The following is a 19,251-nucleotide window of genomic DNA, read 5'->3' as shown; positions in this document are numbered from 1 at the left end:
ATCGTTTTGAACCGAAATATCCTGTGGAATGTCAAGCCAGCCAAACAACGTCGTTGGAGGTGGTATAAATTTAGGCGCGCAAAAAGAGCACACAGACCAAACCAACTCATGCACTGCTGGTTCAGAATAATTGTTGGAGGAGGATGATGCTGCTGCAACTGGGAGCCGGAGATGAAAATTGTAATCGTACACAGAGACCAAATCCGGACAGGCTCTTTGTTACAACAAAATTTAAACCCACCCCACCCAAAAACCCCATTTTACACATCCACTGCTGGAAACTAACACTTCAGCACAAACTATTCAACCAGACAGCTTCGTTTTTGCTTCCATTTTTTATCATTGCTTGAAGCCACGACTGTCGCACGAAATTCCTTCAAGCAAGTAGTGTGAGTAGTTTGCACTGATTCCTCACTAGTACATGCACTTTATCTACCGCCAAATATGATAGTGTCACCTCCCCTCCAAAAAGAGTAGGAAAAAGTGAACCCTCAGACGACAAATTCAAACCCAAAAGCACAACACCGCAAACGACCTCCGTCTCTTTTCCCTCACCAAACCGAACAAATCCTATTGCTCTTCGGAAAAGAAGCCAAACACGAACCAAACCGACTGAACAATACACCCTTTCTAGAGCAAGCGATCCGAAGGCTTCGAGCGATTAGACTAAACTGAACGGCTAAAGCAGCCCCAGAACGCTAGATAAGCCAGAATGACCAGACAGAAGTGGACCGAACCAAACCGCACAGATACGAGGCAACAACAAGCAAGACACTCATCAGAATTGCCATTCCAGCAGGAGGATAAAGTTGTTATATCCCAACCACCCAACGCGAAATCGCAGCAAAACGACTAACCAGGAGAGAAAACCACCCTCTTGTTATCAACAACTGAGAGAAACAAAATGAGCGAACAGGCAAAGAAAACTCATTATTGGGGGATGGGGGAAACTCACTCACTTGGAGCTGAACTTTCCACCCAGCAATCACCCCCTCCTCTCTATAGATTCAAGTCGGTCGGGTGCAGTTCTGTTTTGGTTCGGATTTTCGCGTCCTTACTGAGTGAGGGTGAAAATTCCGACGCAGATTTTCTCAGGCCACCCTGAGTGCCAGTTGTCAGGGGTGTAGGTTAATTGAAATAAGTAACAGAATAAGTTTAACAAAAATGAAACACGAATATTGGTTGATGTATAAATTGAACCTCATTTTAATTGTTAAATAAGAAATCCATAGCATTTATTCAGTTTTTTTTTTTATTTTTAAGTCAGCTGTAAATGAAAAAACTTCATCAATATGGATAAATTAAAAACAATTGCCTATTCAAATGAAACCTGATTTTATAAATATTCAAATCATCGCTCTCAAGACACTTATAAACTAGAATATTTGTTGAATGGATTTTATTCTAATTGAATAATTAGTACCTAGGTATTTGCTGTAAGTTAACCCTTCACATTTCCTTAATCCGCTCCTATCTACACTTGTTATAGAAAGTTAATTCTATATAGTAATTTTTTCGCGTTTAAATTTTTACCTGCATTTTTAAAAGCAATCATCTCGCGGTTTTTTGAACAAATCTGATTAATCCAATCAAGACAACCGATAAACATCGGTTATATCATGCTCCAGCCAGATGCGCGCGGTTTAATTTTCTCTTCCTCCCGGTGAGATTTGAAAAAAAAGTGTGAATAGTTTCAAGCGGAGAAATTAGAAGTGGAAACAAAAGTAGTCTCATCAGTAGAATAGCCCATTTTGTTGAAATTTTTGGCTTTAATGATTCTTACAGATAAACTCAAGGTTATCAAGCGCCTTGAGTAAAGCTATATAAAATGTAATGATGAAGAAAATTAGTACAAGGAAACAATTGATTCAAAACTTCTAGTTAGAAATTCCTTAGGAAATTTATAAATGTGAATAAACTGCCAAAAAAGTTATTCAATTTTTGCCGAAGTGGAGGGAGCCAAGAGCTATAAATACGAGTAGATACGTAATGTAAGAATGTAAGATTGGTAAGAAGGATAGAAAGGTAAGATTGATGCAGAATTCATTATAATATCATTTTATGCATAAATGTATTTATAAAACGACCAATCACTTTACAGCTGGACAGGTATATATGTACATGTATGCGGAGTACCTGTCGTAAAATTTATATCATTTGTAAATGTTACAAATTTTTTAAACGGCTCCGTAAGTGATTGACTTATTCTCTCAAATAAAACACACACATACACGAAATACATTCATTCCATAACAGGTCAGACGAAGCCATGGTGTCAGGAATGTGGGGATGTGTACTGCAGATTTGTCGAACTCATGATCTCAAGAATACAATTCAACACATAAGTTGGCGAAACTGCGGTGAATCCGTGTACCCATGGTGGATTATCTACTTACATTCATACATAGGTATTTACTGTAAGTCAACCCTCTATAGCCCAACCCCGCCTTTAAGTGGGGTATACCAAAATCGACATAAAACCATATGGACTGTATCGAAAACTCTTTAGCAACATCTGTGAATAAAAAGGAAATAAGTTTATTATTTTATTCTTTCCTATTCGGTTTACCGAAGATCAGTATGATTAGAAACAATATCAGATGCCACAGTAGCTCTTGTGCATTTCCTGGATGCTGCCTTCTAATTTTTCTCGAATTCTTCAATGCTTTGAGAAACTATCCGATTCTTCTTAAAAACTCTCTTCACAATCGCCCAGTATCTTTCAATCGGTCGGAGATCTGGATAATTTAGTGGATCGGTATTTTTCTCGACGAATTGGATGTTATTGTCGAGAGTCACTGCAGTACAGGCTTGGCGTAATGTGCAGATGTTAAATCTGGCCTGAAGAGAGGGGGATACGGATGCTTTTCATCTTTGTAAACGTAAGCATTCCTTGTATCTTTTGTGAAGAAAATACTTGACCGCAGACCACAGATACAGATAGCTTGCCATAATAGAACCTTTTGCCAACATTTTTCCATAGATACGTGCAGTCGGCATCATCCACCTCCTCATTCGTCGATTTCGTGTAGAATTGTGACTAGGGAAGCATTCTGGAATCCTGTTTGATGTAGGTTTTGTCGTCCATTAAGATGCACCTGTTGCTGTTGTCCAGAATCCGTTCGTAAAGTTACCGTGCCCTTGTTTTTGCTCGAGATTGTTGCTCGACTGATTTATTAGGTATTTTCCGCTTCTTGTGCGTCTTCAAGGAGTTCCTGGCTTTGATTCTCTGAATCACCGCAATGCTGGTTTTCAACTTATTAGCCAGAGCACTCGTTGATACCGATCGATTACGTTTGACATGAGTGACTACTTTAGCATCTAACAGGGGCTGACTGGAACCAGGTTTTCTTTCGGATCTAGGCAGATCCTTCAAGGACGACTCGTTGCCATATTTGTCGATGATATTTTTCACGCTTGTGTGGTGTAATTTGAACCGTTTTGCGGTTTGGTTGTAGATGACACCGTTTTCAGTGCACCAAGTGTGCAGAATTTTCTTTCTAATTTCACGATCGATGCGAACTATAGCGAAGATGAAAAAACTAATCCAAACAAATTGATCACACAACACTTTTAAGCATGTAAACAAACTTCTACTTGCATGCACACAGAAAAAAATTCACCCATTTTTTGAGAAAAATAGTTTAAAAAGTTTCTAATGACTTTTCAATACAGTTTCTAGCCAATCATTTTGTTCTACAACTTTTTGCACTAAATGTTTCAAAATATGTTAATCTGGAAGATAATATTGTTTGTTATTTATTATTTATCTTAAACCTTCATTTCATGATTTTATATTTTTCCTTAAAAATCATTTTTTACAGTCGGAAATGATGAATACATCAAGAAAAAAAATTAAAATATAATGCGATTTTTCACTTTTACCATACAATAATTGTTGCAAATTTGTTACTTTATGAAACGAAGGGTTAATAGACAATTCCATTCCTAATTTTGAACTGAAGGGTTGATTGAAAAAAATTAGAAGTAGTGTTTTAAATTTAAAAAAAATAATTAAGAAAAAAAAATCGAAGGTTTTCTTTTTGAGAACACAAAATTTCAAATTTGAAAAACATAGAAAAACTTTTCAAAAAATTTTCTCAAAATTTAAATAGCTTGACTTTAAAATTCGGTAAATTCAATCAAAAATTGAAAAGAACTGTACTATAAAATTTGGTAAATCCACATGAATATCAAAACAAAATATGACGATGAAAAAGATAAGTTTTTAAACATTTAAGAAGGATTTTTTTTTCAATAAATATAAAGTTATAAAATTTTATTGATAACTCAAGAAAACCGAATCTTTAGTCTTATTTGGATATCACATTTAGTTTTGTTTATATGGAATTTTAAAATGTGTTATTTTTAAGAGAAATCAATCATTGATAACTGATTAACAATAGGGGAGAATGAGGATACTTGATCCCTGGGGATACTTGATTCCTTAGCTATATCTCCAAACTGGAATGTCGTACAAATATCGAATGTTCTAGAAAAATGTGCCAAATGGAACAAAACAGAAATGGTTGAAGCTTAAAATTTTTTTAACAAAATAAGTTGTTGGGTTATTGAACTTTGTTTGAAAAATTTCACAAAATGTGACTTGAAGATCTTATTTCAGCATTTTAAAATGTTCCTAACATGCAAATATTGTAACAAAAATATTTATTCCAATTGATATCTTTTGAGTGTAAAGTAAACTTCAAAATACAATATTTTCAAAGCGATGGAAAACTCCCAACTTGTTTCAGAAAAAGTTTTCTAAAATGTTGATTTTGGGTAGAATTGATCCCTAATATATGGGTGCAAATGATCCCGGTATATTCTTCTTCTCAATGGATCGTGGTCATTGCTGACTACGAGATTACTAATATTTATTCAATAGCTAATATTCATCCATCAATTATCTGAATAAAAGGGCTAAAATGATTGATTTTCTCTTGTTTATGAAAAATTGCGCCCGTAAGTATGCAATGTCATAAGGGTTGAGAATAAGCTATAGATTTTTTTTCTGACAACATGACCAAAATAGTGAATTAACATTCTATATTGGGGTTTTGTTTGATTTTTTCCATGAATTAGGGCTTCCTGAATAAAGGATCAAGTCTCCCCTAACTTCAAAAATATCACTTTTTTTTTACTCCCACGAAAATGCTTCTAGTTCATCTACGGGTACAAGTATCGTTCTAATTTTAAGAGCATAGAAACTTGAAGTTACACGCTGTCAGAAAATGTAAAAGAGTGCGAGTTGCTAAATTTTTCCAAAAAGATATGGTGAAAATAAGAAAAGGGGATCAAGTATCCCCACTCTCCCCTAAAGAAGAAATCTGATTCTGATTTCGTTTATTATACTTCATCAAATTAAGGAATAATATTTTGGTGATGATAATCATGGTGTATGATCTAAAAAAGTAAAATTCAACAGTTTTTAAAAATTTGGAACGGTGTCTCTACAAATATTTTTGACATTACTGCAGAAAGTTAAAATTAAACTTTATTTCACCCATATATCTTTTTTTCGCAGAGCTCAAAATTACTTGAAGTCTTGAGAAAAGTTGATGAATAGCCATTTTTTTGTTTCGATTATAGTCGTTTTACCATATTTATGGCATTCGCGACTTTATCAGCGTTGCAGTTGGCGGATCGTTATTGAAAAACTTATCCGGTACAACTGTGTTTGATGTTTACTCTTGGGCTCGAACTCGCGGACATCGGCTCAGGAGCCAACAGACTTGCCAACTGAGTTACATCACAAGCCCTAGATAAATAACTGATTGAAAGCTTTCATTTTGAAATGTTATGTTTTTGTTTTGTTTTTTTTTCGAAAAAGTGCGGAACTTTTTTAAATAAATTTGATTTATATTGAGGGGCTGTTTCAATAACAGAAGTTGAAAGAAAAATTGCAAATTGGTCGTAAAAATGTGAATTTTGTGGCCTTGTGTAATTTATTAAACCTATTTCAAATGTGTTGATGAGCATTTAGGGACTGTATTCGAAAAAAATGCAACACTTTCATTTGTAGAGAATTTTTGAACTGATCGATGAAAATTGATGAAATTTTCAGTGATTCTTCCTAGTAGTGAAATTTTTACATTTACAAAAATATGACTAAATGTTTTTGAGATAGCTTCTAATTAATAAATTTTAATGAAAGTAAGAATAATTAATTTCATGAAGGTATGAGGAATGTGAGATTTAACAAAGCGCTATCCGAGCCTTTCAATAGAAGAGGTGATGAAGCAGGTCTATTTTTCTGTCTCATTTTCCCAACAAACAAAAAAAACCAGACCAAATATCGTGTCTTAGTGATAAAAAGTTGTCCACCGATAAAATGAACAAAAACGACCCATTAGTGGGGTAAAATTTTGAAAAATCTCGTGAAGGAAATCGACACAAACTTTGTAGCGAGCATCTGGGGAATCTCTTGTCAAATTTTTTTTTGCATTGAAAAGCCCAGCCTGAATGTTTCGGAGAAGATCGAGAAGAAAAATTGAAAAGAAAATCAAATCTGGATACTAAATTTGGTTGACGATCTGTGGAAGATGCAAACCTAACACAGATTAAGCCAACTAGCATTAGGAAGTTTTATTATGGTTTAATTATGGCATTTTTTGTGCTGCTCGTTTTATGACGGTTTTATTATGGTCATGCAGAATGCTTATATATTTTTTTCGATCATATGTTTTTAGATGGTTTTGAAAACGCTAATAAAACTTTTATTAAACATACTGTTTTAGTTATTTTGAAAGAGTTATGAATGCTCTTTTTAAACTATAATAAAACATATTTGAATTGGAACTCCCATTTTTACACATTTTTGGTAAGTTATGCGTGTTGGTTTTGAGTTAAAATTAAAAAAATACATCTTTGAAAACTTGAAATCACCGAAAGTGGTATGAATATCTTTACAATATGAGTATTGAGTGAAAGGGCCCAAATAGTAGAAAAATAATTGTTGCTTGACGCCATCATTAATTCAAGATGGCAGCATCCGCTTTTATTTTCAAAGCTGTAAATTACTGAAAATATCGTGAAACCTTCACAATATGGTTATTAGGTGAAAGTAATAAAAGAGTAGAAGTCAAATTTCGATGCCCGTCGCCATCTTAAATCCAAGATGGCGGCCACCACTCAACTTGAAAATACTGTAAATGACTGAAAATCGCATGAAACCCATATTATAGGGGTATAAGTTGAAAGAGATCAACCGGTAGAAGTTGAATTTCGCTATCTGACGCCATCTTGAAATCCAAGATGGCGGCTTCCGCTAAACTTTAAAATGTAATAAATGGCCTAAAATGACATGAAATCCAAATTGGTATTGGGTGAAAGAGCTTAACGAGTAGAAGTCGAATATTGCTATCTTACGCCATCTTGAAATCCAAGATGGCTGCTTTCGATATACTTTAAAAATGCTCTAAATCATTGAATATCGCATTAAACTTCCAAATATGGGTATTTTTCAATTGGGATAAGCTATAAAAAGTTTATTTTTGCATTGTGACGCTACCCAGCAAACATGAAATCGCATTAAAATGATAACTCAAGTCATTGAACACGTTACTGCGAATCGTAATTCCATCTAACGCAAGTAAATGGTCGTACAAAATGTTACTCGAAGTCGGTTTAAATGGTTTAAATCGGATATGATAAAAAGTCCGCCATGTTTGCAGATTTTGAAGGCGATTTCGTTCCTTTGCTTTCTCCCGCGTGGGTCAAGTGAGAGAACAGCTCTGTTTTTCTCTCTGCGACCAGCAGTGCAACCAGATTGTTAAAAATCAGATGGTGTATTTGCAAGAATTGCCCAATGACAGCGGCAGCAAATATTGTCGCTGGCAACGGTTCGCATGCGTTGAGAGAAAAAAACTGGTGCTTTCTTGCATTTTTTCAGTATGTATGAATATGGTGTCCTATATCGTCCAAATAGTATAATCTTATCGCTTTAGCCAGAAGTTGAAAATATGTAATGTATATTGCCTCCCCTTTGGTAGGTAAATGCTGTTTTTTCGAGTTTCATACGATTATTCCATAATGTATATGAGACGTATAACAAAGTTGTAGAGAAATATACCTACAAAAATGTTTGCTGGGTATCTTGAAATCCAGGATGGTGGCTTCAGCTGAACTTAAAAATACTGAAAATGAATGAAAATAGCATGAAACTCCCAAATATATTGTATTAGGTGCTAAGGCTAAATGATAGAAGTCAAATATCTCTTTTCGCGTTTCTCTGAAAATCTGTAAGTGACTGAAAATCCTACAAAAACCACCACAATACAGACCCCGTTCGTTTTTGGCAACATTCGATTTTGGCAACATCGAATTTGGCACATGTGCCTAAATCAGACGGTAAACAGAAACAACATAACCTTATAGTTTTCGTTAGAATAAGACCAATACAATTTAGACATAATGGCATGATAGGAGTAATAGAATGACATAAATGGCAAAAAAATCAAAAACTATAAACAAAACAAGAAAAGTTCTAAATGCATTAGAAACATAATGAAAAAATAATAAAAGTGATTTAAAATGATCTAAATTGTTTTAAAAATAGTAGTTTTAATGTAATATTAAGTGAAAAAAGTTGATAAAAAATCGGCGTTTGGGAACACAAAAAGAACGGGCGTATTGCCAAAAACAAACAGGGTCTGGTTCTTCTTGTTTAGCCCTCTCACTCAATACCATTATTGTAAAGCTTTCGAGCGATTTTTAGTCATTTACTGTTCAGTGGAAGAGTAATTCAACTTCGATTAACAGTATTTAACAGCTAGGCGAAAGCCGCCATATTGTATTTCAAGATAAAGTTTGGTAGCGAAATTTGTCTTCTCTTGGTTCCACCCCTTTACCAAATACCAATATTATGGAGATTTAAAGTCATCTACAGCATTTTAAAGTTTAGCGGAAACCGCAATCTTCGCATTTGTGGGGGTTTTATGCGATTATCAGTCATTTATAGTATTTTAAATTGAGCGGCTGCCGCCATCTTGGCTTTTCATGATGGCGTCAGACAACGATTTTCGACTTTTATTTGTATACCTTTCGACTTAGAAATTCGACTTCTTCTAGTTGAGTCGTTTCACTCAATAACGTGGTGATTTCATGCGGTTTTCAGTGATTTAAATCATTTTTAAGTTCAGGAAGTCGCCATATTGGATTTCAAGATGGCGTTTAATAGAAAATTTCGACTTCTACTCGTTTGGTCTTTTCACCCAATACCCATATTGTGGTAGTTTCATGCGATTTTCATTGATTAACAGCATTTTAAAGTTCAGTGGAAGCTGACATCTTGGATTCCATCTTGGCGTCGGAAAGAAAAAAAAATCGACATCTTCTAGTTTAGCCTTTTCATTCAATACCCGTATAATGGTGGTTTAATGCGACTTTTTGTCAGCATTAAAGCATTAAAAGTTGAGCGGATGCCGCCATCTTGGTTTTCAAGATGGCATCTGATAGCAAAATTCGACTTCTACTCGTTTATCCCTTTCACCCGATACCCATTTTGTTGGGGTTTCATGCGATTTCAAGTCATTTACACCATTTTAAAGTTTAGCGGAAGCCGCCATCTTGAATTTCAAGATGGCGTCAGACAACGAATTTTGACTTCAACTCATGATTTATATCACGGGTCATTCACAACCAATCCCTTTTCATTCAAAAAGTCAGTCCTCATTTACTGTACTAATGATTAACAAATCAGAAATGAGGAACTCATCCTTAGCGTGTAATTGGTTGGCTTGCGATAGAAACGTCAAACCGTAGCTTTTTTTGGGGTCATCATTAAACCATAATAAAACTATGAATTGACTCACGCCATGTTGGTTGCAAAATCGAAGGGCACAAAATGACGCCATGTTGATGGATTCACAATGCAAGCATTGGAAAATATTTTTTCAGGCCTCTTTTCCATCAATTCCATCATGATTGACCATCAGATTTGACGAGGCGCATTTATTTTTAAGATACTATTTCATATACATTTTACCTAAAATCTTGACTGGCAGTAGAAAACACGCTCATTATATGGATAAAACATTGGTTTTTTAGCTATTAATTTTACCTGATCATATCTGAATAATGCAATCATCATTCATCAGCCATTATGGTTGCTGGAAAAAATAAAAATAAAACTCCAAGAACTCACAGAATCGAAAAAAAAACAAAAATTTCAAACATGTTTAATAATAGCTTTTTAAAAGCTTTGGTGACCAACATTGATGACCAACAATGATATGTCTTGATGACGTTTCTAGGGTAGGGCCAAATAGCCTGATTTTGGCTTTATCAGAGTCCAGGTGATGTTAAAGAATGCGCTTTAGCTTTTTTTGAAGATTAATGCTATAGTCCAAACGAAATTTTGCTGACCATAATAAAGCTTAAATCGTTACTTGGGAATCGATTAGTGATACATAACGATTGGCACAATTAACGGCCAAATATACCAAAAATTCGTACAAAATCGACCGTTTTTTCCAAAGCACTTTCAAAGGTTTCTTAGAGTTAATATTCTATTTTGGTCGGATCTGTAATCGTGCCATTAAGCAACAACTGTGATGGAGTGATAAAAAGTTAATACTGTTGTATTCTAGCAGAAGGTACAAAATCTGCTAAAATTGTCATAACTTCGATAAAAAACGAAAATTTGGAGTTATTTTGAAGGTCAAGCTCCGGGAAATGAAGAACGTCAACAAAAAAAGCCTTGATTTATCTAAACGGTACTTCATAGTGTGCAATAAAGATGGCGCATATGTTTTCCTAACTTTTTAGTCAATAAATTCATTCATTAGCCGCTATCTTCAAAATTACTTAACGGATCGCCACAAAATTTCGCACATGTAAACATTACATTACTAGGTAGTATCATTGACAATTTCATCAAATTCCATCCATCCGCTCAAAAGTTCTTTACAAATGAAAGTGTTTCATTTTGTTACAGTCTTTAGAAGATCAAGAAACACAAAATAAGACTTCAACTGAAATTGGTTTCTTGAAGAATATTTCATAACAGCATAACATTTTTAAATGACATAAAAGATTGTTTTTTAAAATACAATTTTTTCAGTAATAAGGCAGAGGATATTGAATTTGAGATTTTTTGGCTTAACTATTGACCATCGTAAAGGTAGATATATGCCTGCGACTTAGTTTCCATCTTTTCGATGTATAATATTAGTATTCGATGAATTAATTTTGACGTTGAAATGGTTCGTTTCAAACTCTGTTCTTGTTTAGTAACATTTGTTAATAAAAACCCATTTTTAAAACGAGGTAGTGTATTTGTATGTCAAGTTGAGAGTTTCAATACAAAAGGTTAATTGAATTGCTAATGGAAATTTTCAACCTATATAGAGTTAGTTGCCCTACTTTGGACCCTATAAGCGGCGATTTTTCCAAATCCATAAGTTGCTCATAAATGGACGAAAGTTTTATATTTTTCAGAAAGCCGAATTATAGTTTATGATCTTATCTGCAAGTTTCAATGAGTATTTTCAACTTAGGTGTTGCCGTTATTGAAAGATTTTCAAAGATATGAACGATCAACATTTCCAACTTTAAGCCTACTGTTCCTGTTTTGGTACTGAACTAGTTCCTTTTATTGGACCTAGGTAAAAAATACCTACAAGTAGCTTGAATTAAAAAAAAAAACAAAAAAATTATTGATAAATGAATTTTCAATCAAACACTATCCGGAAAAATATGACAGCTTTTCACCGTTCTGAAAAATCACTAAAATTGCTGGAATCAATATCTAAAAAAATAGGCTATCATTCAGTACTGACAAAATGGAACTTCATGGTAAAAATTGTCGTATTTCCGGACCCACCACATATTTTCAAAATGCTCTAGACAAACTTAGCTAAATCATTCCAATTAGGCTCTAAAGTAGGCTCACTCACCATATATAAAAATGAATTTCTGTCTGTCTGTCTGTTCCCTTTAGACTCGGAAGCTACAGAACCGATTTACTAGTACGTCTCGGTGGTCGAGTGGTTAGCGTGGTAAGACGGTAATTGCTAGCCCACTGATGGCATGGGTTCGATTCCCATCTCGGTACTGAGTGTTAAATGTTAATCTTAAGTTGTCCACGTCATTAATTCAGTCTGTAAAGCCTAAATCAGCTAAGACGGTGTATAAAAAATTAAAAATTAAAAAAATTAAATTACTTGAAACTTATGAGGTGAGTGCTTTTGAGGCCTGGGGAGGTTCCTATTATAGTTTGAGACCCCTGCCTCTCACTGGAAGGTGGGAGGAGGTCTCTGAAAGAGAGACAACTGTTTACATTGCTCCAGAACTGATTAAGATAATTAAACAAAATTTGGCATTGGAGGGTATTTCGGATACGAGAAATGTTTCAATGAATATTTGGTACCCCTCCCTCCTCTCAGTGGGAATATAGGAAAGTGGGAGGAGGTCTATCTTACAATTTTATACAAAACTCGAGAACTAATCAAGCAAATGGAACCAAATTTGACATGGCAGGGTATTGGAGTACGAGAAATGTTCCTATGATTAGTTCAGATCCCTCCCTTTTTCCAGCGAGAAATTAGTAAGGGAGGAGGAGGGCTACCATACCTTTTTTAATTGCATAACTTGAGAACTGTTCGACCAAATGAAACCAAATTTGGTTTGGAAGGGTATTTGGGTACGAGAAATGGTTCTATGAATTTTTGGTATCTATTCTTTCTTCCAGTGGGAAAAAAACGGGGAGGGGGCTCCAGCAAATTTTGATTTTGACATAAGATACGTAATTATCATGGCATCCAAGCAAGAGGATCTACGAAACAAGATTTTGCGTCATGATCCAAACTACACGCACGCAGAAATAGCCAAATCGTTGAATGTGACCAATTCAACCATCACCAAAGTAGTAAAAGTGTTCGGGGAATGTTTGTCGGCAACTAGGAAGCCTGGATCTTGGGGAAATCGAAAGCCGGGAGCTGCAGTGACGAACATTAGAGTGTGCTAGCGCTTTCAAGCGCAACTCCAACCTCTCCGTTCGAGATGTCGCAGATAAGTTGGGAATAGAAATAGTCTACATTTGTGCATGAAGCTAAAAACGACCCGGAATATCGACTTCTAAGAAGGTAGTAACTCCAAATCGCAACGATTAGAAAATCTTTACGGCAAAAACATATTTTCGGAAGCTGTATACGACATGGTTGACAAAGTTTGATTGCGTGGTAATGGACGACGAAAGCTACGGCAGACATTTTCAAGCATATCAAACTATCAAAGTTTTTCAAGAAATATCTCGTTTCTGTACATGTAGCTTGAAACCGTCAACCACGAATTTACGTGAAAGAGTGTCTTCAATAGCGTTTGCTGCCTTTCCTTTAGAAACATGACTTGTCAGTCTTGTTTTGGCCGGATTTGACATCCTGCCTATATGGAAAAACGCCATGGAGGAGTATGCCGATAACAACGTTCAGGTTGTGGCCAAGGGTAAAAACCCTCCCAACACACAAGAACTTCGCCTTACCGAGAAATGTTGGGCGATAGTAAAGCAGAACCTTATGAAGTCCCAAAAAAACAGTTAACTAGTTAACAGCGAGCAGTTCAAAGCAAACTGGCGTTTTGCGGAGAAGAAAGCGGATAAGGTGACTGAACAACATTTGATGGCAGGCGTCAATCCAAGTTGGGCTAAATCGTTCAGAACCTTGATTGAGTTTTTTTTCAGCTTTTATACATATTGAACTTTAAAAAAAAGATACTTTTATTTTTTTTATAAAAAAAATCGATATACACGCAATTGAGTTTGACCACATTTCGATCCGAACACCCTTAAAATACGAAGAATATATTTTAAAATTTTAAAGTACTTTCAAAAACAATCGGAGCAACAAACTTTCATACATGAACCTAGTTTTATCACCACTGATAAGTTCGTACTGTTCGTTTGTCCTTTCAGAGAACCTAACTTTTTGGAGTAAGTTGAACATGGTGAGTGCCCTCTCTCTGGAACTGTTCTAGAGTGGCAGGCAGGAGATATAATATTTTCGTCTTTCAAGTAGCTCTTCCCCTCCCATCGCGATGCAACATCTATCTTGTACAAAAGGGTAAATTTGAAGGGTTTCCATGAAAGTGCACAGGTGATTGCACCTGGATTGTGCGTGCGTTTTTGATGTTGTTGTTTACGGGTGATTATTTCGTGACAAGAAGGATGGCGAAGCTTCAAACTGGCATAGACATACTTGACTTTGACGAGATTGATGGCATTTTGTGCAATGCCTTGTCAATGAAGATGCACAAAAATGCTTGCAATAAATTGTATGAGAATAGAATTTTACTTTACACTTAATCCATACATACAAAAAGCTTAACTTCAGCTTTCCTAAAAATTAGTGTTTTTGAAAATATAGAAATTTTTAATGTAAATAAATATAGAGAGAAATAGGGAATTTTCATTGTACAATTTTGAGAACTGAATCAAAGGTTCAAAAACTAATATATAAATAGAAACGTTTTCAATAAGATTCAAATGAAATACAAAGTGGGTTCTACTGAATTCTGTTTTGCGTATTGTTCCATTTACTACGTAGCACCAAATCGTGAATATCATTCATTATTGACAGACATTCGACATTCGCCAGGAGAAATGTACTGACCGAAATAATGCACCCGGCATATATGATCACGTTCCGAAATTAATCCCTGCCCTGCTACAAGAGCGATGCACACTGCACATTCTCATATTTAGTAGGAGTGTCGTGTATGTTAACATAACCTCACATCGACCGACCTTCGTTTATGAGGGTGTAAGTTAGGTGTCGGATGAAGGTTGGAACACAGACAAGTCGTCCTTTCCCTTGCAAAGGCTCTGTGTTGTTGATTGTCAAACACCAGTGCGTGCAATGTATTAAATTTCACTTGCATCGGGGAATGTGAAAATTCTTTGCCCAAGGAAACTGGATTGCAACAATATCAGCTATTAGTTAAAAAAAACTCCCTAAAAAAACTTTAAAATATTTATAAACCAAAATAACTGTTTCTGGGAATAAAAGCAATATAGAAAAAACAGGTGGGCTCTCATTTGAAGGAGGAAATCTGATTCTCACAAAACATTGTTTTTCTTCTTATCAACATGGAAATAAACCATGCTACTAATGTTTGCATGCATTTGCATAGTTATTTGGTAAGGAATGAACCATTCACAAATATTCTTTTGAGATTAAAAGGTGTTGGCCCATAGTATTATTATAAGTTTTTTATTTTCCATTTTAATTTGTGTTTCAGAAAATCAAAAACATGAGCATTGCAAAATTTTTGAAAAACTGAATAAAAGATTTAGTTGAGATATGAAGTTGAATTGAATTGATTTATTAACCCTCATCCGCATTAGGGTGTCATTTTGACACCATTGCAAGTTTGAAGGCTTGTAACTTTTTTCAGAAGCTTCAAAATACAAAAATTTCTTCGGGGACCCTAAATGAATTCAAAAGTTCTTCAATATTACATCTTTACTTTTTTTATGGACGAACCCTGGAAGCCTGGACAAAAAAACTCCCTTTTCCGACTTTTGGTGTCATTTTGACACCACAAAAGTAAAATCTATTTAAGTCGTTTGAATTATTATGAACTTAATATGAAACTTATATCAATAGAAACCTTTTAATGTCAGTAAAATATGTTTAGAACATTATATACAGCTAAAGTTACAAGTTTTCTCGTTATTCAGCATGAAAGAAAAAAAATCCGAAAAAACATGCCTCACAAAAACTGCTGTAGTTCATATGTTACACGACCAAAAAAAATATTTGCCTTATGCATATGAAATCTGAAGTTAATGCCTTCATCATGAAGACAAGAAATATTTTTTAAATTTTTTTTAATGAAATGGTCTCAAAAAGTTCAAAAAAGTGGTCTAATAAACCTACTTTTCATTCGATTGCTAGTAAATACTGTTTGAGCGATGGTAGAGTTTTAGAAAAAACTGGAATTTACTGGAATTTTTCAAAGTTCACTACTTTGCGCAATTTTTTTACAAATTGAAATTTCATCTGTTTTTGTGGTCCACCGTCACGTTGTACCCGGATTTTCAGTGCTTTTACTTTGTTTGGACCAATCAAAAGTATATTCATTGGAAAGCTAATTTAATCTACATTCTAGTGAGGTGCAACAAATCACGCTGTGAGATTTCACAAAAATATGAAAATTATAAACGTAAAATCATTCATGAATTTCTAGAACCACAAGCACAGCGTCCAGCAAAACGTGTTTGTTTGCTCTGCGAGTAGGTACAGTGGGTGGTGATGTGGGCATTAACTTCAGCTTTCATATGCATAAGGGAAATATTTTTTTGGACGTGTAACATATGAACTACAGAAGTTTTCGTGAGGCATGTTTTTTCGTATTTTTTTTCTTTCATGCTGAATAACGAGAAAACTTGTAACTTAAGCTGTATATAATGTTCTAAACATATTTTACTGGCATTACAAGGTTTTTTTTATGTAAGTTTTGTTTAAATCGGTCTAACACGCCAAAAGTTATATCGATTTGAGCTTGTGGTGTCAAATTGACACCACAAGTGCTGATTAGGGTAATGAAATCTAATGCGGATGAGGGTTAATGGATATATGTCCAGAGCCCGATATCCCGATATCTTAAAAATTATCTTATTTTCACATACTACATACACATACTGATTTTTCACTGTTTGCACACTGGAGTTTCAATCTTTAATATTATTAATGCTGTTATCAGAAAAGGGGTAGGCTTGATAGCGGCACGTTATCCAAACAAACGGGAAAATTGTGCCTAGCCTTTTTTTTACAGATTTCATCATATACCTGAGAAACCTGAAAACCATAAAAGGATTAGAAAATAAATAAATATTTTGGACATAAAGCCGATCCACGTAGAAATTTTGAAGCATTGAAGCTTATAACCACATTGGGTGAAAAATGACAGATTGTTATTTTAGTTTAAATTCTCAGAATTAGATACACTTATAACAGGATAGACGAGAGTACATGAAAGCTTCTAGCAAACGAAAAACGGGCATATATGAGCTAAAAGAATCATTCAGGAGATTTGAGTTTACAATGATCAGAAAATGTTCTAACCAGGATGCTACAATGAGGGCAAATAAACGATTTTACAATGGCAAAGTTGGCATTTAGCCTTTCCACATAGGGATTTTTAAGCAATGAAGCTTTTTTTCAATCATGATATTGGAAATAAGAACTTTTTTAACTTCCTGCGTTAAATTCTGACATACATTAAAAAAAATGAAGTCGGACAAAAGAGGGACATGTACACACTAAGTGGAAGGTAAATATAGGTACAATAGTACCTCTGAATCATAGCTTAACCATACAGGAGATTCAGAACACAAAGTCTTGATTTTATATATTTTTATTTAACTGGCCAGTAAGCGCTCTGGTTAGACGACTACAATGAGCTTCTGTGACGCCAAATTTGAAACAAGCGATATTAACACTGCACGAAGCTGTAGCAGTGAATTCCAGAACCAGGATTGACGTATGATACGAAATATCAGAGTACGATATTAAAGGAGCTTTGACTCTTCTTAACACTATAACCATTCAAAAGCTAAGGGAACATGTGTCAATACAAGAGAAGTGACATATATTAGGTGAAACAGATATGACTGTCGACATGCGATACAAGTTTTGATCAAAAACTTGATTTTATAGGGAATATTAAAGCCTTTCGTCAACCTAAAAAAAAATATAATTTTTTTTTTTTAATTTTTTTTTTCCACGGAAACGATATTTATACGGCTTCAATGATTGAATAACCATGACGCAATTTTAACAATTAAATATCATTTTATGAACGGACATTTACCTCCACAAAATTCTGTTACCAATCCGAAGATAGAAAGGACTGAATACTTGTCCATTATAAGGAAAGTACACTAATTTTACGCTTGACGTAACAGACATAACTGATGTAATTTAGATCATATTCTTCTATGATTTCAAATCGGTTAATATTAACAGATAGCCAGAAGCAATGGGACCGCGATACGTTTGCGATTCACATTTGAACACTTGTGCAAAGATTTTATTGAACGGAGTTACTAGGAGAGCAAAGAGATTAGTTAAATGAAAAATCATATTCCAAATTGGTAAAACGAGAAAATATGAAAGAATACAGCTTGTGCAAATGCATGTACTACATATGCACTTTTGGCATACCCTCCTCGAGAGAAAATACGTACAAAGGTTAAAAAATACTAGCAAGAATTTAAAACTGATTCAGATTCAAAACATTTTCTTCCAATGTTTTGAACTTGAAAAACTTCTGAACTCTGCATGCAATAATTGACCTTGACCTATTTTCTCCCCCGCCCAGATACAAACTCATTGATTTCCAATAGCCAGAAATATTAGATAAACGTATCTGGGAAGTACTGGATAAGTCGCCTCGTACGACATGGACCAGTATCCCAGTGGCAGTATTCTTTAGGCCGCTGCCACACAGCGATACACATACTGATTTTTCACTGTTTGCACACTGGAGTTTCAATCTTTAATATTATTAATGCTGTTAACTTCTCTCATAAATCGGAATGCTGGCTTGTTGCGACTGTAATTTGTTCTTCGATTTTCAAGAGCGTATCGTCTTCTTCGTATAAGATTCAAGGTACTGGAATTAGCCGTCAATCGAGAACTCAAAAAGGTCGAATTCACGATACCTTGACCTTTTTTTAAGAATAATAAAAAATCGATTATGCAGTGCCGGTTCTCTAACAAATCCAGATCCAACAAGTGACACAGATTTTCATACTCTGGCATGTCGCCTGCCCAACCAAGATTTCTAACTTCACGAATCGTTTCTGAACGGCTTCCAATCGATTTATATGCACATGGTACATTGGTCTCCAAACTATGTTCGCAAAATCGAATTTCGATCTTACCATGCTAACGTACAGGCTTTTTTTTTTAGATGTACCGAATATTCGGCGCCGAATACCGCTAAAAACCGTTAAGCCGAATATTTGGCTCACCTAATAGGTGAGCCAATTATTCGGCCTAATAAAATATCCAAAACTAATGTAGAAAAAGTTACAAAATCATCAAATACTTATGGTTTCAGTAAAAGATCTTACGTGTATCCGTGTATACTTCACTGTAGATAGCTATAAATTTTGATTATCGTTTATTCCAGATTTTTTTCATTTATCCAGGCATGTCAATAATTCCAATAAAGTATTCGAGAAAATCAAATCTGACCAGGATGTCAAGATATTACTTGAAATTTTCCGGATTTTATCCGGGT

At 34.8% G+C, this 19,251-nt stretch overlaps 1 protein-coding gene across 5 annotated transcripts in view; it reads right to left on the bottom strand.

Moving 5' to 3' along the window:
• LOC129754228 (uncharacterized protein ZK1073.1) overlaps positions 1–19,251 on the bottom strand; it is a 327,678-nt gene that overhangs the window by 231,557 nt on the left and 76,870 nt on the right. The window contains exon 1 of one of the 5 annotated variants that reach the window (XM_055750153.1): positions 556–699. The exons of 3 other annotated variants lie outside the window; for them this stretch is intronic. The gene's annotated coding sequence lies outside the window, so the exon portion shown is untranslated. Of the gene's footprint in view, positions 1–535; positions 700–19,251 lie in introns of those variants that run through there. One more of the 5 variants, XM_055750155.1, reaches the window with a different exon arrangement.

The sequence above is a fragment of the Uranotaenia lowii genome, chromosome 3 (assembly GCF_029784155.1).
Source record: "Uranotaenia lowii strain MFRU-FL chromosome 3, ASM2978415v1, whole genome shotgun sequence".
NCBI classification, from domain to species: Eukaryota; Metazoa; Arthropoda; class Insecta; order Diptera; family Culicidae; genus Uranotaenia; species Uranotaenia lowii.
The sequence above is the reverse complement of the archived record's forward strand: the minus strand, read 5'-3'. Positions and strand labels throughout refer to the sequence as shown.